This window comes from Anabrus simplex, chromosome 7 (assembly GCF_040414725.1).
Source record: "Anabrus simplex isolate iqAnaSimp1 chromosome 7, ASM4041472v1, whole genome shotgun sequence".
NCBI lineage: Eukaryota > Metazoa > Arthropoda > Insecta > Orthoptera > Tettigoniidae > Anabrus > Anabrus simplex.
The window spans coordinates 334,071,954-334,096,618 of NC_090271.1; positions in this window are offsets into that span (position 1 = coordinate 334,071,954).

Genomic DNA, 24,665 nt, shown 5'->3' on the forward strand with positions numbered 1-24,665 from the left:
TATGTACAGTATTGTTTACGTTGCGTAGACAAGTGATCTGATAGAATCTGAGGATGTTCTTGTAGAACGAAACATGTCATTCTTTGTATAATGTGTGTATGTTTATAGTGTTATAATTTATATTGAAATTGCTGTATGCTTGACAGACTGAAAAGTTTTTGTTGCATTTAACTAAGTCGACGCTGAAAAGTACGGCTTCATTCCTAACAAGATAAGAAGAGATGGAATGATAGAATGCATCTTAAGACACCCAGGACTTGTTCGATGGAAGTGTACGCGCTAAGAACGGTACGGATACACCAAGGTACGAATGTGACAAGCAGATTAGAGCAGATGTAGACTCATGTTCATAAAAACCAGAACTCCTTGAAAGACTATAGATAGGAAGTTCATATTCACAGGACATGTACATTAGTATGTTCTGAAGGAATGATTAGCATTTGAATCATGTCTGCCCTCAGGTTCAGGGTCCACATCGATAGCTCGGCGCACCACCACCGACTAGTAAAATGTGTCTGCGGCTCTCGTTGCTGCTATAAACCGAAGATAATGAATCTTTTTTGCTATTTGCTTTACGTCGCACTGACACAGATAGGTCTTATGGTAACGATGGGATAGGAAAGGCCTAGGAATGGGAAGGAAGCGGCCGTGGCCTTAATTAAGGTGCAGCCCCAGCATTTGCCTGGTGTGAAAATGGGAAACCACGGAAAACCATCTTCAGGGCTGCCGACAGTGGGCTTCGAACCCACTATCTCCCGATTACTGGATACTGGCCGCACTTGAGCGACTGGAGCTATCGAGCTCGGTGATAATGGATCAGTGTGACTTGATCAGGCGTGCAGGATGCCTCGCAGACGTATGCGAGAACCGTACCGTCAAATGAGTGAGTTTGAAAGAGGACGAATTATTGGCATGAGAGAACGTGATGCGTCCATCCGGAAAAATGCTGCTCGTGTGGGATGAAGTGTGTCGGCAATACAACGGTTGTGTACAGAATGGTTCACAGAAGGCCGTAGAACACGACGAGATGGGTCTGGTTGCAGCACCCAGACGACCCCCGAGAAGATTGGCACCTCATCCGAATGGCATTGGAGGTGAGATCTGCGTCCGCCTCGGCTCTGGCACAACAGTGGAACAGTGTAACACATCGTACACTATCAGGAGTGACAGTCCGTCGCCGTTTATTACTGTCTGCGTTACCGGCGCGTCGTCCACTTCTCCGCCTTTGATTAATGTGCATTAACATGCTAGACTGCAATGGTGTATGAAACGACGTCACTGGGGACAGGAATGGCAGCAGATAGTGTTTTCGGACGAATGAACGTTCTGTTTGTTTGAAAATGATGACAGCATTTTGGTTCGCCGCAGACAGGGGGAGAGGAATCAGATTGACTGCATTCGCATACGACATACCGCGCCTTATGGTGTAGGGTGCTATTGGATACAACCACAATCACAGTTGGTGCGTGTCCAGGGCACTGTGACCAGTGTGACCTACGTGAATTACATCCTGCGACTCATAGCCATACGCTTTCTGCACGACACCCCAGACGCCATATTTCAGCAGGACATTGTGCGACCACATGTTGTTGCACGACCACGTGCTTTCTTGCTGTCACCGGATGTCAGACTGTTGCCCGCCTGGCCCGCCTGATCACCGGACTTGTCACCCATCGGAAATGTCTGGGTTATGGTGAAACGACGGGTGTGACCCAATGCCAACCACCAAAGATGAACTGTGGACCCAGATGAATGAAGCATGGATGGCTATACCCCAGGACGCCATTAGCGCCTGATACGCGTCGATGCCATCACGCATTGAACAAGTTATTAGTGCCTCCTATCTCTAGTCTTTCAACGTGCTCTGCTTTTTATCAACATGAGTGTAGGATGCAGTAGTTACGTAGAAATGAAAACGGATAGGGTGGCGTGGAGAACTGCATATAACTGTTGACTCAAACAACAACAGTTAATACCACAGTCGCCAATCCTAGCATTTTCCCCATGCTTTCGTCTCCGAAAACATTCAATGTGTTAGGGCAACGTTAAACCACTAAAAAAAGAAAGGCTTTTTTAGCTAAATATTTTTTTAGTATTCCCATAAATTCAGTGCCTGATAACAATTGTATTTCCATATCGCATCGTCCGCATCCAGTTTGCCCTCTGTTTAAAAGGATTCTGTTCAGCATATTGTTCAGCCGGGCGCCAGGTCTACGTCGTGGTTTTATGATCACAATGTATCACGCAAACTTTGCCCGCTAGACAGCGTAATGGTAATACCCGTTATGCGCTTTCCGCTTCTCGATTATATGGTGTATTTCTAAATTTATGATAATCGAGACGAGACTGTTACTTTAAAGGCATTAAAATGAAATTACCATATTATGCTGATGTATTGAAATAAATGGGAAATAATATAGATGCAATGACGATTGCAGATTTGAAAGCGGAATTGAAAGAAAGGGGCAGAAAATTATCCGGAAAGAAGCGAGTTGACTGAAAAGTAAGGACTAAAAGTAGCAACCTTTACTCTTAGTGTTTTTGTTAAGATCGAATTCCATAAGTGTAAATAGCCTTGTGAAAACATTATGTAGTATGTATACTTTAGGTTGGAGGTTTACATAAAGAACGATATTGGTACGACTGCACTACATCCAGTAATACTGAATTTAATTTCCCTTCAAAAGTGAGATATAAATATTTTTAAATTGGAATTGATTAATTATTTCGCGTTCAGGAAGTGTCAGAGTACACCACAGCGCACGGTCTTATGGCTGCTTCGCTACTTCTTCTTTCTATCGGGATTATTTGCAGGCCCCGTGCCACTCCCTAAGTCTTCGTCTTTCACCTAAAATTATTGGATAATAATGAAATTGAAAATCCTCATTCGACCGGGCGAGAATAGGAATTGTGACGGCTCTTCTGGGCAATGAATAACGGCTGACAGATGAAATGAAATTTGAGAGTGTTGTTGGAATTAAATATGACAGGGAAAACCGGAGAAAAATCTGTCCCGCCTCCGCTTTGTCTAGCACAAATCTCACATGGAGTGACCGGGATTTGAACCACGGAACCCAGTGGCGAGAGGCCGGCGCGTTGCCGCATAAGCCACAGGGGCTCATTGAATACTAGTGAAGAATATTATTATATTTACGTCCTACGTAATACGTTTAGTGTTCTCGGAGACGGCGAGATGCCGGAAGTTTGTCCCGCAGGAGTTTTCTTACGTGCCATTAACTCTACCGACAAGAGGTTGACGTATTTGAGCACCTTCAAATACCAGCGGACTGAGCCAGGATCGAACCTGCCAAGTTGCTCTTACAAGGCCAGTAACTAAGCAGAACGTCATTAACTTATCATAAAATTATTTCTAAATGACAAAATCTTCAACTGCAAAATGCTTCGAGCAGATTTTGATATTGAATCACATTTTATTTCTTAGTTCCCGTCTACGAAGCGCATGCAACCACTTTTTTACGAAAGGGCTCCTCTTTATGAAATTCGATGGTATGAATACGATTGACCTTGAGTTTGGAACATTTGAATAGTGCAATGGTCCGGCAAAACACTGTTCTTGTTTTCTTTTCTGCCATTGCGATATATTCAAACTTCATCAAAATTAACTAGGCAACCTCCATTAATAAACATAGAGGAACAAATGCCGATCGACAAGCGCACACCGTGTACCACTCGTGAGACATCTATCGGTAGTGTTTCAGTACATCCCTATTAGCATGTGTAGAGCTGTTTAGCGGGAACGTCAAAGGATTACTCTTCTTGAATATGGCGGACAGATGGCTCCTAAAAACGTAAGAGGGAGTTCCTCCACCCACAGATGATGGACAAGCTATCGAAAGCTTTGAGGAAGCGTGCCACCCGTCATCTCCGACAGTGTCAGGTCAAATAAACGACTACCACAGAGGTTAGACAAATCTCCTGGACGATTATTAGGCTGGAATACACACAACCAAGCCTGAAATAATATGTGAGGTATCTGTGCAGTCGAGTGTGGTGCGGGAGATTGACGAATATTTCTTTGTAAATATTAATAATAATAATAATAATTATTATTATTATTATTATTATTATTATTATTATTATTATTATTATTATTATTATACCGGGAGGTACACCCCAAAGCCGCGCATTCAAATTCAGCGCCTAAATGAACTCCTCTATTGGTAAAACAGTGGAACTGAAACTACACCAACTTAGAACTTTACTCAGAAGATGTCAGCACAGAAATATTATGTAATTTTGATATTGTGCAGTTGCCTAAACTGAGTGAATTTATCCTTGTTTTGTTTGCCATTCATCAAGAAGTTTGGACATTCTTCCACAGATGACACTACTAAAAACTATGATCATGCACCCTGGTGCGAGTTGTAAGAAGTTATAATTTAAAGGTTTTGTATTTCTAGTTTTTTGTAACTGAATGATGTTCATTTATTTTTGGGTTGGCAATATTTCGTTTTTCTTTCCACCAATTTTGAATCCAGCCAATCCCTAATTTCTGTAATTAATTTTCCACCTATCACAGGCTTCTTGTTCGATTCTGAGTGTAACTTTGAAATTCATCCAATAAAAATTGAGAGGGTGTGGCTAGTTTAGTCTTGAATGATCTCGAACCTTCCCTGAGGGTTTATAAACTGCGGATTTTCTCGTTTCTTGGCCAATCGGTCGACGTCTGTCTGGGTGTATGCGTGTTAAGCGGGAGGCGGGCGGCTTCTTTCGTCAGTAGCTAGAACTTCTACAAGGTAATGGCCACATAACTGTATTCTTTCTTGCTACCTCCGCACTTTAATCCGAGGGAAAGGTCCGAATGATTTACTATGTAACCTACTCTTCTAAAACGTAACTTCTCTTTTAACTTCATTAAATCTTTAACTGTAGACCAGGGATAGAGAGTGATGTACCCTCTCGAGTTCCCTTTCATCTTGATTTGAGGTGGCTACGTTTTCACAACCTTCCGTTTCTGTAATGTATTAAAGTTATTTCCATCGGTGCCACCTCAAGTAGTTTGGGAATAGCCCCTGCTTCATCGGCCGAGAGCCCTATAAGTTTTAATGTTTCATTATCTGGGAGTACAGTGTACGCCTCCACTCAGTTTGTGTTCGGGTCGTTTATATAACCTGTTCTTTTTCGTCAAGGCCCTGTAGGTTGGGTACTAGGTATCCCTGTATAACATTATCTTTCAATTTGTAAGTTGTGCCTTGATGGGCGAGTGATTGTAATTTTCTGGTATTGCCTTGAATAGGCTAGACGATACTGAGAGCCTGTTTGCTATTTTTCAAAGTTTTGGTAAGATTAAAGAGTGCCTTTGGAAGGCTAGATATTGTAATTTTGGGAGCAAGTGCTCTTGAATTAGGGGATTTCTGCCCCTCAGTAAATAATTCCTCTTCCTTTGTAAAATTGTAAAACTGGTAGCTTAAGGCCCAAAGTATTAAGGTTCTGAATCTTGGATTTTTCTCAATCTTGTTTAATGATTGCTACATGTACCTGTAATATTGTCATGAAAAAATTGTTAAGTTTGAAGTTCTTCTTTAACCTCTTTCTGCTCCACGAGTATCCCCGTAACAATAATAATAATAATAATAATAATAATAATAATAATAATAATAATAATAATAATAATAATATAGCTTAAAGAGTCTCACAAGGTCTTGTAAGAACTGGATATCAAGGAGGGAGATATAAAGGAAAGAATAACCTTTAGGAAGAAAATTGCGAGAATGACGGAATGACTCGTCAAGTCACGCAACAACTCGGTTGAAGAAAGACAAAGGAGAAATCAAAGACTTATGAACATCGGGAAAGAGTGGAAAGAAAAGGGACTAAGTTTGAGAGAGAGAAGATCTGGCGGATTGTGTAAACGTGGTCCATAGATGACAGTAAGGAATAAATAAGAAGAAGAAGAAGAAGAAGAATGAATGAATGAATGAATGAATGAATGAATGAATGAATGAATGAATGAATGAATGAATGAATGAATGAAAGTAAAACACAACTGCTGCTCGAAGTTGGAAATGATCTTCAGGAAACAGACATCATCGATGACATTCTGTTAGACAAATCTAAGTTTAAAAAATTAGTCGACAATCACCGCTTTAAGCATCATCTAAGCACTACCGCCAACGAAACCTGGTGAGAAGATCTCAAGAAAAGTCACAGCGAGAAGATGAAGAGATTTTGGGAGAAGATAAAGGCAACAACATCAGCTAAATAAGTTCAATCGCACTCCTTACTTGGGCATAACGAGGAAATTATTATTATTATTATTATTATTATTATTATTATTATTATTATTATTATTATTATTATTATTATTATTATTATTATTATTATTATTATTATTCCCGGTCTTTCCTCAATCACCTAGGCTCAGCAGTTCGTATGGAGAGCCCATTTTTATGGGAGGATGACGTCCCAGACACCAACCCTGTATGGGAAGGGATTCACTATTGCGTGTTTCTGTGATGGTTTATAATGCATCATGAAGTAAATTGGGACGAACAAAAACACTCACTCCCCGAGCTAGAGGAATTAAACAAATTTCAAATCTCCGATCCGGCCGGGATTCGAACCCATTGACTTCTGAAACAAAGGCCACTTACGCTAAGGAGCCGAGCAATATCGTAGTCCGACCAGTCGTTCTGTTCAGCTATGAACACCAGCCAGCGCTATACGCGTATTTGGTGGTCACATGGCCTGGCTCTACTAGGCTGTAATTCCTTCTCAAAAAAGCCTAGTGATACGCCTTTTTCCTTATTATTTTCGTCGTTATTGTATCAGAAAATTCGTGTGTGTTTCCCCGATTGTGGGCAAAATGCATGAAACGTCTCGCAGGCCACGTAATTCACGGAGAAACATCTGTGGTGAAGATGGTACTTGGAAATCGGCCTCACGGTCTACCGGACACAGGAAGATGTGCTCCGCCCGTCTAGAGCCTGCGATGCAGTAGACAGAAACAATTGGAGACGATCGCATCGAGCAGCGGACCTTTCACATTGGTGCGATAATTCAATACCGGTACTTTTCTTCTTCTTCTTCTTCTTCTTCTTCTTCTTCTTCTTGCGTTCCGGCCTTCTAAGGACCACGTTACAATTTCAATTGTTCTTCTTTTAATATTTGAATAACCTCCATCCGATTATTTAGATAATGGAATAATATAATCGAATGAGTTTTAAATATCATTCAGTTGTATCGCATTGAATATTCGGATGCGTCATGAATCTATTTTTCGATTTAAGTGTGGCGGATGAATAATTGATTCAAATAAGCGAATTCATGAACTCTTATGAAATATAGAAATACGCATTTTTTTCCAACATATCCCCATATGTTGAAACTAAATGAGTGAATTACTGTCCTTAACACTTTCAGCCCCACGTGAATCAATTTGATACATGGTAAGTTATGAGCTCAACCCCATGTGTATCAAATTGATACACCGTTAAACCCAGCCAGAAAGTTGGTAAATTCACCCACAGCCCAAGGCTTACTATTGCATGAACTTGTTATTCTGGTGGCCTATGGGTGTTTTAAAACAAATAAAAACATTTTCCCATCTTCAACTCTCCTAAATAAGGCGTGAGTCAATAAGATGCACATGGGCTATGAGTAAGTTATGCATACACTTTTCGTGTGCGTCATTTGGATACATACACAAAAATACGTTTCAAAATATTATTTGCTAATTTCTTGTTATTTCAAACACTTTCATACAGATTTGGGCATTGTTTTATGTTACAAGGGTTAGGTTAAGTTACGATGGAATAGGCTTCGTTAGATTAGAAAACATGAATTTGAAATTTAGAAAATGGTCACATGAATCAGCATTAGGCGTAAATACATACAATACTCAGTAGATTCCTTCAACTTATTTCTTTTACATTTTACTAAAAGCAACATTTTACTTTGTGCTACTTCATTACATATCTATGTTTCTTGAAAACACAGTCCATAAACCTGTACTTGAATTCTTGGCAACCAAAGCACATTGTTCTTACTTGACAGCATTTCTTAGCAGCTAGTTTCCTCCCCTCACGTGCTGATAAAAGTTGGTAGCAAGAAGTGCATCTACCACTGGGCCTATCTTCAATGGTTTTGAGTTTGTGGTTCTTCAGTAGGTCGTCTTTCTCACTGTTGTGAAGACGTTCCAAAAGCAGTTAAGTCACAAGTTCTTCTCAGAATGATACAATGTCCTTTGGTGCAAAAACAATAGACTAACTTGTAAACTGCATGTGCATTAACAACAGCTGTATTAGTCAAGAGCTCAAACATAATTTTTCTGTACCATTTTGCACCTCAACGTACAGATGTACCGTAAGATGCTAGCTGATCTGAAACATCAATGAATGATTTTCCTCCATTGTATTGCAAAATTGTGTATGGTTTCTTTGTAACACCTTGTTTGGTAGTAGTTTCAGCCAGGTCAGGAACATGTTTTGTTGTTAAGAACATATCCCTTTTGTCTTTCCATTTTCCCATTATTACTCCTATGTTGTTTTCCTTGACAATCATCAGACCTCTGTGAAGTGTACTTTTCTCGTCTACTTTACAGTTCATTTTTCAGTTTTTACGAAGTGTTCCAGCTAGATGTGTCTGTTTATCACGTAGCTGGTGGGCCAGTGGGACACTCGTATAAAAATTGTCAGTGTACAAAGTACGTCCTTCTTCTAACAGTGGACGCACTAATTCCATAAATGTATTAGCAGAAGCTAACTGACCGCGTGGGATGTTTTCTTTTCCAGCATATACTTTCAAGTGTCAGGTGTATCCACCTTTCAGACGTAACTAGTATAACTTCATCCCATACCGATGCCTTTTGTTTGGGATGTATTGGCGAAATTTGACCTTACCACAAAACGGAGTCATTGACTTATCAATACATATTTCGTCCTGTGGGTTCATAGCATTTTGAAATTTAACATTTAGTGCACTAACCAGCGGTCTTATTTTTGCCAATTGGTCATTTGGTAGGGCGATCTCGTTGTTGGAAATGTGTAAGTAACTAAGAATCATTTCAAATCTATTACAACTAATAGCTTTGGTTAATGTACTCTTGTAAATTGCATTTTTGGACCAATAGTTCCTTAGTTTTAGTTTTTTATCTAGACCCATCCATAACACTAAACCTAAAAAAGTTAGCATGCCATCCCTTGTAACATCATACCATTTTTCTAAAACAGAACCTTTTTTTTATATGGCATCAAAAATACTTTGCTCAGCATACCTATTAGTTTCATTGATCAACAGATCTAAAATGTCATTATCACTATCACTACTGTCGAAATCAAGGTCTGACAAGTGCACTGTCGGATCTTCTGAGTCACTCATATTTCTAAAAATACTAAGTTCACTACCACTACTGTCTGAATACATTTCTATTTCGTCTCTTATCTCATCAGAATCCATATTCATGCAATAAAACACCAGCACTGGAAGTAAACAATATTATTTGGAGGCAAGACTGGCAGACAAGAAAAGGCTATGCAGTGCTGCCAACCCTCCACCAATATACGACCCAGCACTGTCCTGTGGTCCCACAGCCCCAGGGAGAAGAAGACGCTATGATATTTCAATGTACGTGTGAATCTGAAAGCCTCACACTTTGAAGAACAAGGCCCTGTCATGTGTGTCAATATGATGCACATGGGGCTGAGCGCCTAACTTGGTGTGTATCAGAATGATTCACACGGGGCTGAGCACGTGTTTATTAAAACATCGTGGGCTGGGAGGGAATGTGCTTTCCATACCCATGGGGTTGAAAGTGTTAATAACATCACTTTTCATTCCATCATTTCGAAAGCATTCAATATTCAACAACATAAATGAAGCCTCGCTGATTTCTGAAAATACGGATGGAAATATACATACAGTTGTCACACAGTTGCATGGCATTACTATAACAAATGACTATAAACCACCTAACATTCCCTGGCCTGAACATGTCTTACATATTGTAAAGCATCCTACAGTTTATGTTGGGGATTTTAAGTCACCATGGACTCTGGAAGTACCCCAATCACGATGAAAATGGTAGAATGCTCGTGAAATGGGCAGAGGAAAATGTCCTCCATTTAATTTTTATGCTAAAGACAAGGATACATTCAGCTGCATGGATCAAAGATACAAATCCAGACCTCTATTTTGTAAGCTGTAATGAAAATGGTTTTCCTGAAAACATCACGAGAATAGTCATTTATGAATTTCCACATAGCCAACATAAGCCCATCCTAATTGAAATTGTTATCACAATCCCTGTAATTACATCAACATCACATTCTCGTTGGAACTTTCGTAAAGCTCACTGGACCAATTTCACAGCAGAACTCTATAAGTGCGTCCGATGGATTCCTCCTAAATATACCAACTATAGGCGTTTTGCTGGTGCAGTTATAAGAACAGCTAAGAAGTTCATTCCAAGAGGTTACAGCAAAGAATATATCCCTGGATGGAATGAAGAAAGTGAAGTACTATATCAAGACTTTCAACGAAGCGGAGATCCTAACATAGCAGCCGAGCTTCTGTCCAGTCTGGACTCATCTCGAAGGCATAAGTGGATATAAACAGTTGAGAGGATAGGTTTTATTCACTCTAGCAGAGAAGCTTGGAGCTTTTTCAGAAAACTAGGAGGAAGCTTACCAGTATACAGAGAACAGGCTGAAGTTTCATCAGACCAAATTGCCTCTCACATCATTGCAACGTCACGAGTTCCAACACACCAATTATTAGATGACAACTTCAAGTCTTGAATTCGACACCATCTCAGTCTTCAGAATATGCAAATCCCTTCACAATATCCGAGATTGATATAGCACTGAAAGATCTAAAACCATTTAAAGCTCCTGGCTTCGATGGAATTCATCCCGAGTATTTGATCAATCTGGGACAAAAGCGAAGAAATGGCTGGCAGAATATTTCACAGACATCTTGGTTCAAAAGGCCTAAAATAATTACAATTTCAAAACCTGGCAAACCCAACAAGAATCGCCCCATAGCTCTCCTTAACTGTCACTACAAACTTTTTGAAAGACTCGTATTTAACAGAATAAGCACTGCCATTTTACAGCACATTCCCATGGATCAGGCAGGCTTCAGTTGTGATCAAGTTTTGGCACTTACAACATTCATAGAAATGGGCTTCCAAAGAACTGAAAATATCTGTTGCTTTTGTTGATCTCACTGCTGCATTTGATACCGTGTGGAGGGAAGGTATGGTCTATAAACTTCTCCGGGTCATACCATGCAGAAAGATAGCAAAACTTATTAACAATATGTTGAGTGATAGGAGGCTTCAGGTCATCACCGGGAACAATGTGAGCAAGGAGAGGAAGCTTAAAAATGGTTTTCCTCAAGGTTCAGTCCTATCGCCGCTCCTGATCAGCTTATATATATCTGATCTTCCTGAAGTTACATCACGAAAATTCTGCTATGCTGGCGATATATCATTAGCTGTGCAACACAAAGAACAGGAGAAAACTAGTGAGAAATAATGACGTGCCAAAAAAGTAGGAGAGAAGAGACACCTGATGAAAAACAATAAGGAAGAGGAAAATATCCTGGTTGGGTCACCTACTACGTAGAAATTGTCTTCAACAGAGGGTGATGGAGGGAAAAATAGATGGAAGAAAAGGAAGAAAAGGAATGTTAAGAGATGTCAAACAAAGGAGAAGCTATGAACAACTGAAGCAAGATGCTCAGAACAGAGAATCATGGAGGATGTCCAGTTGATACTTGTCTCAAGACAGATTCACAGAAGAAGAACTTAAATATTGTGTGGCATGTACGCCTGAATGCTGAGTATGTTCAAAACCACATAATATCAGTAAAAACCAAGCCCGTGACACAACCAAACGACCGCCGCTCAGCCCGTCACGTGGTCAGTACGACGAATCCTCTCGGCCGTTATTCTTGGCTTCCCGTCTTTTGTTCAACCCCCCGTTGTCACTTACAGAGTCGTTCAACGCTAGTGTAATATATTCGCAGCATTGCAGCCTTGCCAGTCAAGATGTGGACCGAAACGAATGAACTTATTTCATTTGCTGGTCCAAGCTCATCAAAGTACTGCAACACAGTCTTTAAGCTCTGATCTGCTGCCACCATCCCATGACACAGATGTCTTTTAACTGTAAGTGTTATGGCTAGTGTTGGAACATTTCAATATAGACTGTAGTAGGCTTCATAAAGATGAAGAATGCATTACTTCTTAACGGCGTACTTTCGGAACGCACTCTGCTGACTTGCTAAAGGCTGATCTCCCCTTCTAAAGCAGATGTCAGATATAGACCTTGTACAGTTATGTCGGCCGGGAACGCGAATGAGGATTAGAGGGAGGCCTTCACCATTGTGTATCTCATAATATGACACGTTACACCCTTAAATCTAAAGGTAACGTCACCTAATCTGAAACATTGTCTTATATTACAATATTGGATACAGCTGTTCTCTAATTTCACTCTAACACTCTGATAACATCCAGAAAGATATATTATATGAATAATAACCGAACAGCTTAGCTCAGTGCATTGAGGCTCGGCCAGTTATGATCGCTATGTACTCGGGAGACGGGTGGATTCTAATCCCCCGTCGGCCACCTTCGAAATGGTTTTCTGTGCTTTCCCGTTCGAACTCCAAGCAAATGTCGAAATGGTACCTTTATCAAGGCCACGACCTCATTCTCCCTATTCCTATCCCATACAATTACACCTACTTCCACAGACAACAGTACATGTTGCTCACCCCCATGGGGGTGTATCGGGAAAAGCAGCTTTTGTTTATAAAACTGCCTCCCACTGCAGGTAGCCACAAAGGACTCAGTATACCCATACGACAATAATAATTAGCATTACAATTATAATTACAATATTAAAATATAATAATATGATGTAAAATTTCAAACAACAGCTAGAGGTGTGGATTAATATGGTGATTCAGAATTTCACAACTCTACTTTACGACTGTGGTGACTATGTCATCTCTAAACGAAGTTGAAATGTGATATTTTTTTCGAAATTTCTAAGAAAAAAGCGAGGTATAGCACCTATGCTCCTATCAGTAGACCTATTACATTTGAACTTACGCCTGTCTTTGAAATAATTAACAAGAGGTTCATAGACAGCTTTCTTTTCTTTATTCACCTCCTCAGCTTGTTGAAGACCAACCTCGAATCGGACAGAAGGGTCAATCATTATGCCATGCCTAGAGTTGTTAGAATGTGCAGTAATATCAACTCTTGTAGTAGACCCATTTGAGGAAACGCATGCGATTTCTTCGCGCATTGCCAAAGCATTAGCGACATTGGACCTCACTATTTGATGACGTGAATTACGTAGTAATGTTCCTCTAACACGACAGAAAGTCCAAGTGATTCATTCTCGCTGCAGTGTCTGCATCGGGTACCGTGTAAGGATCTGCCTAGAATGGTCCGGACAGCAGCTGATCCATGCACATGTGGATAATCCTGCTTTGTTAGCGTCAGATACACTTGCAAAGACTTCAACACCCCTACCTCATCCAGGGACGTCCTCAAAATATGAAATTTGCGAGTTCTTAGATATTTAGGAAGTTTCTTAATGATGTTTTGAACACTCCCGGCACTAAAGGCCATACGCTACAAGAGGATAATATATGTATGCAATGTATGTATTTATGTTCAACCCTTGTCCCGTTTCTCTACGGGTCGGATACGAAGTAAGATGAATGATCGTGGCAAGTTTTTATGACCGGATGCCCTTCCTGACGTCAACCTCATCACATGAGTTAATAAGATCAAATGAATGACTGGATAAATCATAGTAGGAAGGAAGAGGGTAAACCGGTGCCGGTGCATAGGATACTCCTGTCGAATAGCACCAAGCGGTCTGATCACGGCTTAACGTCTCCATCCGACGGACGAATCTCCATGAACAGCGTCATGTGCCCTCACTCCATATGAGCAGCGCGGAGAGGTTTGAAATTGAATCCAGGTTTTTGGCACGCAATCTAGTGATAAGAAATTGTGTGCCGCCACCTGCCGGCCAACCACGGTATCACACCATATAGACTTGATACCTTAACGATCATTGCCAACAGGCGGGATCATCAAAAGAGAAGAATATTTTATCCATATAAAGGTTCATTGGCCAATCGTCCTGATAGTGTACTCCTATTTCCTGCTTTATAAAATACACAAGAACTTCGGTGTAGAACTGTGAACAACTGAGTTTGTAAGAAAAATAGTAAGTAGTGTTATGGGTTTTGTGTCCCACTAACTATTTTTACGGTTTTCGCGACGCCGAGGTGCCGGAGTTTTGTCTTGCAGAAGTTCTTTTACATACCAGGAAATCTACCGGCATGAGGGTGGCATGTTTGAACCCATTCAAATACGGGATCGAACCCATCAACTTGAGCTCAGAAGACCAGCGTTCTCCCGCCTGAGGTTCTCAGCCCGGTGAGTTAACTTCGCGAAATGAAATAATCATTTTATCAAACTAGTTGTAGGGGCGTGATGAACGAGTGGAATCGTCACTGGCTCCTCGCCAAGTCGGTCGCGGTTCGAATCCCTGTCCGATTTTAATTCATCATACATAACGATGGATTATGAGGAAGAAAAACTACGCTTCACAGGGTTTTGAAAAATTAAGTTTACAGAAGGCTATTCGATCCACACTAACACGGATGATGTTGGTGGTACATGAGACAACTCCGTGTCACTCACTTCTAATACATTAAAGAACTACTGTAGTACAAAATTTCGACGCCTCGGCGTCTACTAAAATCGATAACAGTTGAATGGACGTTAAATAAATAACATACCGCGAGAGTTCGCGCAGCTGTTAGCTTACATCCAGGAGATAGTATGTTTGAACGCCTCTGTCGGCAGCCCTCAATATGGTTTCCCGTGGTTTTCCATTTTCACACTAGGCAAATGCTGGGGGTTGTTCCTAAATTACGCCCACGGCCGCTTCCCACTCGTAGCCCTTTCCTATCCCATCGTCGCCATAAGACCTATCTGTGTCGGTGCGACGTACAGCAAATTGTAAAACATATACGTCAACCTCGTGTCGGTAGATTTCCTGGCACGTAAAAGAACTCCTTCGGGACAAAATTTGGGACATCTCAGCGTCTCCGAAAACCGCAGAAGTACGTAGTGAGTGCGACGTAAAACTCAATGACATCATTACCATTACTCGAAGTGTTCTTGGCTCATGGCAGCCCTGAGTTTTCAGGACTGAGAGCGAACCCCGGGGGACAGAGACAGTGACCGATTGAGTGGAAAGTGGAAACACCTGTTTCGGCTGATCCGTAGAAACTCCACCGTTTCCGATAAAAATGACGGATGAAGTTTCCGCCGTGCTGTACGTGCCGGTTAGAGCGTGAGAAATTTAGCTCTCGCCGCGGATTTTGCGCTCTGTGTTCAAATCCTAACTTCTGTTTTGGTTTCATTTATCTACTTCTGTCTGTTGATGATTACTACACGAATGTTTCTTATCAAGTTAGGGGATACAAGGTCGTTATGTTGATTGTAGAATTACAACTGGCTGTCGCAATAAATGTTATGTATTTTTCTTTTATCTTTTTCAAGGAGATACGGTGTATTTCCTGGGTGATACCGATCGTAGAAACATTCCAAACACCACGAGCATCGCGCGAAGGCAGGTTTGCTACAGTTACATTTCTGGGTGAAAATGTCTGTCGAGAAAGAAACCTCGTTAACATTACTGAAGATTTCACGTGTTGACAATAAGTTTGCGACAAAACGCGCATAAGGGATCATTTTTCCACAAACTCGTGCTTGCAGTTGATTATGAATCCATACGATTGGAACATGTCTAGTCGTCATATCCCTTTACTGTGCAATGAGTGTAGAACAATTATTGTTTTAAAATTCATTCACCAGACAGAACATTAACAGACGATGTTTCAAAATACATTTAACAAACCATTCGTGAAATAATCGTCAATGGACAAAAGTATATAAACGAAAGAAAAAATCAATTAATCGGGATTTGAAGATGGGGCGGAAAAGTGTGGGGTCGCCGCAAAAGCCACTCCACCTCCGCCTCGGTTGAACGTTAATGGACATGTAAAGCTCGTCGGAAACTTCCACCGTCATTTTCTCTGAAATGGTCGAATGTCTGCGGATAAGCGAAACATGCATCCGCTTATTCCGACCTCTCTCTTACTGAGCGAAGTTTCTAGCAAATCAGGTTCTTACACTCGGCGAGTTCCCTCGTGAGAGCGAGAGAGACTGAGTGGAAAGCGGAGTGGAGTGTATGGACGGCATATTTTATGAGACAGGAAAAATTCAAGAATTGCAAAAAATCAGCATTTAAAAAAGAATACAAGCAAATAAAACTCTCTCTTACTTTCTGCATTTACGACTGCACCTGACACGTCTTTAATTTTACTAGAGAAAATTGTTCGAGCAGAATGAATGCTTATCACAAATGCGACCTAGTTTTATTCGAGTTCATGACAGAATATGTGTTCGCAAAGGTACGCATAGCGAAGCATAGCAGCTAACATGCATGCCAGTGTGCGAATACGTGGAAACCCTTTTCGTTCTAAGTTCTTATAAAACGCAAGGAAGCCGCCTGGAATATTGCAGTACCTATGTTTCAAAATGATGTTACATTGAAGCCGTATCATTTCCATGAATATTGAATTTTCACAACGGCACATCTATTTTATTTCGAGTGCATGTCAGTTCGCTTTGAAATTTGACTATAACCTCCTCAACATTTATAGGAAATGGCGTCGTAAAAAAGGTGTAATTCAGATGGCATTTATATTATATTTCGAAACCGATTGTCGAAATGTTTACGGGGCGAGTTGGCCGTGCGGTTAGGGGCGTGCAGCTGTGAGCTTGCATCCGGGAGATAGTGAGTTCGAACCCCACTGTCGGGAGCCCAGAAGATGGTTTTCCGCGGTTTCTCATTTTCACACCAGGCGAATGCTGGGATTACGTGAAGTAAGGCCACGACCACTTCCTTCCCACTCCTAGGCCTTTCCTATCCTATCGTCGCCATAAGACCTATCTCTGTCGGTGCGACGTAAAACAAATTGTAAATTGTCGAATGGCTTGTTTGATTTACCTGTGTTATAGTGCAACGGGCCACCTGGTTTTAATGATGAAAATGCTTTAAAATCTTTCTCCTGTAATTGATTTTCAAACAAAAGCAGTTCCACCTTAAAAGCAGGAATTCTGCCCGACATGCCACCGATCGTCACATGTTTGCGTCGCAAGAAAAGATATCACTCAGAGGGACGCCGGCTTTTGAAAATTAGTGGGGGGGGGGCTTTAATTCGCAGTTCACCCGAGCAAGAGGCTGGGCGGTTTGCGTCACGTAGCTGTCAGCTTGCATTCGGGAGATAGAGAGTTCGAACCCCACTGTCGGCAGCCCAGAAGATGGTTTTCCGTGGTTTCTCATTTTCACACCAGGCAAATGCCTGTACCTCAAGTAATGCCATGACCGCTTCCTTCCCTCTCCCAGCCTTTCCTATCCCATAGTCGTCAGAAGACCTATCTACGTAGGTGCGACGTAAAGCAAATCGTAAAAACTCATGCTTGTTGCTCACGGTAAAATTTTCTAACGAATTTATTGTATAATAATTTAATTTTATAAAATTTATGTTGCTCACGGTCAAATTCAAGCTTTATAAAACATTTGATAAAACTTTTCATAAAATAGGACATGTTCTCTTCCGTAAAATTAATTTTACGAAACGAACCAATCAGCGAAGCTGACATCACGATGATGGTGGCGCTTCGTCGTGAGAAGATTGTGAAGCTCAGTTGTAAACAAACACTTCTTTCTAAAATGACAGGATCTGGGTGGATTAAGGAAGCTGTTAGTGTTTTACTGGACGAATACCAGAAATATCCTTGTTTGTACGAACTTAAAACGCTACTTTACCACAACAGAAATGCAAGGAGAGAGGCAGAAAATACAATCGCCGAATTCCTACATGAATGCTGGTCTTCTAACCTCAACTAATTTTCAACCAAGGACAGCAGTCCTCTACCTTCTTCTCTTCTTTTGATCCAGTCCCAGGTCCAGAATTTCCTGGCATTTCTTTTCTTCCTTTTGACCATTGTACAGCATATAATTGCAGCTAAAGCAGCAAGGTTTGCTTTGTTTGTTGGAGCCATACTCTCAAACACACTGTAAGTTGAACAGCTAATCCTTGGTTTAAAAGTTTATCAATAGGTGGCAGCACATGCACATCATAGTTCAGAAGTGAGTTCATAGATGTCCATCCTGATGCTTCCACGGATTTTATAAAATAATATTATCGTGAGCAACACAACTTGTTTTCAACAGTTTTTTATAAAATTAATTGTACAACAAATTTTACAAAACATAGCAAGCAATAGGCATCATAGTCCAATAAGGAGAAGGCCCAGGAAAACGTCGAAATTTGAAACCGTAATCTGTTGTTTTATTAAGCGCTTCGACAACAATAATGCAGGAGTCCGGTTGAGGTGTGTTTTAATCATGAGCAAAGTAAGAGATTTTAAATATATGCGAATTGAAAGGTCCGAAGCTAGAGGAATAGAAATTGTTTGTATAAAAACTTCAGGTACAGGTAGAATGATACCAAACAGAGTTTAAAGAAAGCGTTTTACTTGTATAATTATAAAAGTGAAATTCTTAATTCTTTAGTACAAAATTTAAAACCTTCGCGGAATTCCTAATTTTCACTCATAGAGAGTCTTAGTCGTTCGGTTGATGAAAATGTTCGCCACACTTTCGAGGTTCAGTTTATTTTTTGTTTCTGCATTATGGACATTCATGATTGTATTGTCGTTCACGTCATGGTACTGCGCAGATCTTCTCAAGGCAGAAAAAGAACCTTCTATAAACATTACTTCTCCATTTATTGTATTATTTTGATGCTGTATTCATAGATGCAACGAAAGAACAAATTAGAAAGTTACAAAGGACCACGAATTCGTGCATCACATTTATATTTTCCTTACGCTATGATTCACATGTCACACCTTATTACAAGCGACTGAAATTTGAAGAGCTCAGAAATCGTCATGTAGCCGTGTTGCAGTTCAGACCACTAAATGAGAGAACTCCCCGCTACCTGTCATCAAACTTTACATACCTTTCCTCATTTCACCAGCATAATACACGCTCTGTTACTACACTTGCCATTCCCTTTAGCAGGTCGGCTGCCTATAATCGCTCATTTATTGCGACATGAACAAGATTATGGAACTCTGTTCCAATTAACATCCGCAGCAGTAACTCACTAAGAGTCTTTCAAGTCTTCCTACAGAAAGTACCTCTTAGATACTAAAACCAACAGTGTGAATCTTGATAAGTGAATGATGGACTGTGTATAAGAGTGTTAATTTTCTTTAAATGTATTATTCATTAAATTACATGTAGTAGTTTGACAAATGATATGTACATATTGGTATCATTATTATGTTGCACTTATTTTGAATTTATATTACAAATTATTTTCTTTAAAAATATTTAATATTCTCACCAATTTTTCTTTACAATGATGTGTTTAAGTGTAAGAGAGGAGCATGAGTCCTAACTTCGCCACTACTAAAGACAAATAAATTAAATAAAACAACGTACATGTATAAATGTGTATAGCTAAAGCGATGTTCACCAAACTTAACTATCTATGGAATCATTTACCCTTTCTGAAGTTTTGGATGAATCAGATCTAATTAATTAAATAAAATATCCGTATAACTTGTAATTGGGAATAAAGTAAACAAAAGTTTCTTAGTGGGCTCCTCACCCCCACCCCGTCCTCTTGGTAATGTAGGGACAAAATGCCTTGGTATTGATAGGGTTGAGAATTATGATGAAAAATTCCCCCATTTATCTCTCGTTTCCTTTGTTGCTATTTTTTTAATCTTCCTTTTCCCTCTTTATGAGGGTTTCTCGGCATCCCCATAAACATTTTGGGGGTTGCTCAGTACCATAGCAACCCCAGAGTTGGCGCCTCTGATAACACAAATGGTTTGCAAAATCGACTAAAGGAGTGAAGTCAGCAATCCGTGTGTTCTTACATTGCCTCCTCCTGTCGGTGGAGACAGTATAATATATCCACGATAGCCTCTGCCTGTCGGCTAAAAGGGGTCCTGAGGGCTCTTCACTTGGGAGCGTAGGCTGACGACCACGTGGCCCTTAGCTGAGTCCTGGCATTGCTTTCACTTGTTCCAGGTTCCTCACTTTCAGTTATCCGATCTTTCTTGGTCAACGTGTGTTCTTCTCTGACCCCGACGGCATTAGAATGTTCGAGACCTAAGGAGTCTTTCACTTTGACGCCCTTCGTGGCCCTTGTATTTATTTTGCCGATTTTTCGGAAGTGTCACATTTCTTCTATTTTTTCCGTCTGATTGTTATCAGAGGATGGTTGCCCAATATTGTACTTCCTCAAAAAATAATAATTACCACCACCTCTTACATTGCCACAGAGTAGTGGGAGGACACCGGGCTGCGTAAGGACTCCCGAGTTCTCAAACGTTTAATTGGAATGGTCTGACCTTTTCTGTATTCGAGAGCGCTTGAGAGATCGTGAAATGAAGAAGAGGGTCAGAGGATTGGTTGTACCGAAATGCACTCCCCATCAAGTCAGAAGATGTAGAGCCGCTGGATGAGTGCAACGTATGGTCTACACGTTCCTCCCCAGTACACTCTCTTGATGTGCAGTTTACCCGAGATCGTATTATGCGTAAATTTTGCATGATACTTGACTTTTGTTACATAGTTATTGAATAACAGTGTATGATGACAATAAGAAGTTATGTAATAACAATTAAATCAACTCAGTTTTCAACGAGCTCTCTTTGTGTGAAGTTAATAATACGCTTATCAGTTGTGCGGCTTTTACTTTTCAAATTTTATTCGAAGAGTTTTGATTTTATTTTGTTCGTATATTTGTATGCGTTGTAATGGAATAAATTGTAACCGAGACTTTGGTATCGGTTACAGAGTATTTTTCTGAAACCAATTAAAGTTAAGTGGTGTGCATTGTTGGCAGTTCAGCAGCTTTGCGATTAAACCACGGAAGCACTGAAATTGAACTTATTAAACATTTTTTTAAATCTTACAAAAAGCGGGTAATTTATTATATGAAGTTATTGATAGGTTTTACATGTTACTTGAGGGGCCCCATCATATTCGTTACGGCCCGTTATCCATGAAGGAGATGAATTATATTTGATAAAAATTAAGACTTTCACGACCACTAAATGGCATATTACGGATGTTTTCAATGTAAGGCATTCCAATCTTGCAACCAAGATCGTCTTCAGATCAATAACAAGGAAACCCATTGCTGTCACTTCGTAGTAAACAGATTCAAAAATTTTAAAAAAGACCCTTCAATACGTGTACTTCATTCCAGGAATAGGAGAAAGATTTGAAGATTTAGCAGTGGAGGGCACCCATGATTTACTCATACTATTTGTCACAATGGAGCCTTTGAAAACTGCTATAGCCTCACGAACGATGCTTGGTGTACAAATTTGACAGGTGTTTCATAAAATAGGCATGCTGTCAAATTTCCCATTGGGAAGATCAAATGATAGTAGGTATGTCTTTAAAATAAATGAAACCCGAATTGTTAACGATTAATTTATTTGCATCTAACGAATCGTTTTCGGGAGACATCTGTATGGAATTTGGAGTCGACAGTTGTAGCATTCAGTGCGTCTAAAGGAGGAAACTAACTCAGCGCCTATGAAACTACTACTAATGAAATAATCTGTTCTTTAGAGTGTGAGGAAACCGGGCCTCCTTGATAAAAGAGCCTTCTATACGTCTCTCGGTCATGGTCACCTTTCATTCAGTAGATAAATTATTCTCATAGTGGTATCTCCTAGCCTTACTCATCGGGCGTTTATCTATTTCTTCGAGTTCACTATCAACTCTGGCGCACGATTTTATCATCCATAATGTGGCATAGCCTCAACATTATTTCTCATTTCCTCTAGTACACGATTTTTCCAAAATATCCTTATCGTTATCGTTACTTAGGTTCCCTCATCGTTATCGTGACTTATGCCCCAACGTTGGTGCGACAACTTAATGTTCGACCAACGTATAACAATCCTACAATTGGTCATCGTTTCACTGATGTCAACCAACCTAACTTGTAGTTCTTCTCTCGACGTACTTAGGCCCTCTCTTAAGTGACTGAAGCCACCACGTTGGGCAACATTTTAATGTACCCTTTAGGTCCATATTGAGGGATACCTACCTTCCTTACCTATCAGCAAAGTTCATGAGATCTGTCTCTTGGGTCGTTTCGGGTTCTTCGTCACTTGCTGAGGTAAAGGTAGGGTTCATTAATTCTAATCTATCTACTGGAATGAAAGGTCTATTTAAAAGATTCCTATTTATTCAGGAAAATTCTGAAGTAATTTACTATGTCAACGGTGTCATAGTCAATTGTGTCCACTGGACACCACAATCATTTTTACATAAATGTCAGAACACTGGTGTGAGACTTTAACGTAACTGCCTGACGGGCATTCATACTAGAAACCATTGTCTCAATTATTAATCATTTAAGAAAGGAAAGTCTGGAAATCCTTAAATTCGGCTTCCATGTGAGACCACATGTACCATCGTAGTGATTCGTTATGGTCCAGCCCTCGTAACACGAACTCTGGACTCTAGGTATAATTAAGGCAGTCCAATTGGTGTGTGCCACACAGTGGTTCTACGGCATGGACCCTTAATTGAATCGATGTGACCTGCGTCTATGTCATGGACCGACATCTAATCTTCTAAGTTACTTTAAAGTCATTGTGGATGATGACCGCAAGGAAATGATGCTACAATGGCATATGGCCCTAATCTAAGTCACTGAGGTTGATGACCCCCTGACCATCCAAGTTTCTAGGCTGAAGGCTAAACACAATTAAGTTACATCGGTTGATGACCAAAGTTCCACTTTACTATCCCCAGCACATTCACTGCTCAATCAATCAAAGTTCAATAATTACAACAATAGCAATGCTCACAAACTTTGTGGCAGTAAAATCCATTTCCTTCGGATATGTCCCCTTAATCGTTACTTTACATGTTAACATTCCCCAGAAAACAAACTAAAATTTCCAGAATACATCTCCAAGTTATTCGCTTGATTAAAGTTATTTCAAATGCGGTTTCACTGAATTTAATAATTAAATAAATTTAAATGATTTAACGAAATATTAACGAACAACAAACTTTATCTCCGCGGACTCTGGTTTCTTCACAAATTTCTACGCAGCTGTGATGTGAGTTCAATATTGCGATGTTTATCTGGCTGGAAAAGAATTTTACATAATTCATGTCCAGCTATATATATCCTGTCTCGTGATATCACGCTTAAAAATCTAATCTAGTCCTAACCGTTATTAACACTTGGATATCCTAATAATCTACGTACAAACCAAACAACTCGCCATATAATTACGATGTCATATCTCGTCATTACCATTATGAATTTTGCACACCCCTCACAGACAATCCGATCATCACGACCATCGCTCTATATTTTGGACAACCCTGAAATTGGGTTACTCTGTTCCTTATACTCAAAGTTCGTGATTTCAAATGTTCATTACGTCCCCAATTACAGTATTTCACAATACTTAGATCATTACCGGCTATGAATTTCAACTAAATCCAGCATTTTAACGTTTCCCCTGGCCGAGAATTACAGTACAATCTCAACTCCACTCCTTTCCCGGTATCATAGCTGAGGCCTCTCATCCCCCCCAAGCTCGCTTGGCAGTTACAGGAACCACCTGGTTTATTCACAGTTGACTGACTTCTCAAAATGCTCCCTTTAAACTCTGCCGACATAATTAAACTAATACGATATTCTAACCAACAAAATGCACAGATTATGCTTCAAGATGCCCACACTAATTACACGCGTCGCCAATTGATACCGCTATGGATTTCTATGAATTTCTTTCCATTCCCAACATTATAAAATATTCCTCGGGCTATCATGTCCCGGCTTCAAATGACAGGACTCTAACCTGATTCGCACATCTCATCTCAACTCATATAAAACATTCCTCGGGCTTCCGGGTCCCGGCTTCAATGACAGGTCCAACCTGATTCACAAAACTAACCTCTGTTTCCCAGCTCCACAATTATCATCGACAAAGAACTGGACTAAAATCCTCACTAGAAATCCCGACGTCTAATATCGCACAATGCATTAATCATGAATAACTTCGCATAAATGATATCGTATTTAATAACTTGATTTTTACGAGAAATGACTGAAACATTCTACTAGATCTTTTATTGTCAGTCAGACACAGTTTAAAATGGGCATTAAAAAACAACGTTTCTCTCCGTGACCAAATTCATCACCCTAGGTTCTCACCCGACAGCGCGCTTCCACTCAATTGAAAGTGAGTGACCATGGATTATTATTATTAACGTCAAATTGCAGACAGAAGAATTTTACGTCGAATGAACATCTTACTTTGACATCACAAAATACAGGCAGTACACTCACACGGATGACGATCTACATTGGACGTGATATCACTTCGGAACCCTATGCAATAACTTTTTACAACATTATACGGCACTCGCAAGACTTCAAACTTTTATCCAAGTGGAAATTAAAACAAATGACTCTTTTAGGCGTACTCTCACATTTACAAAACTTAGTCACCT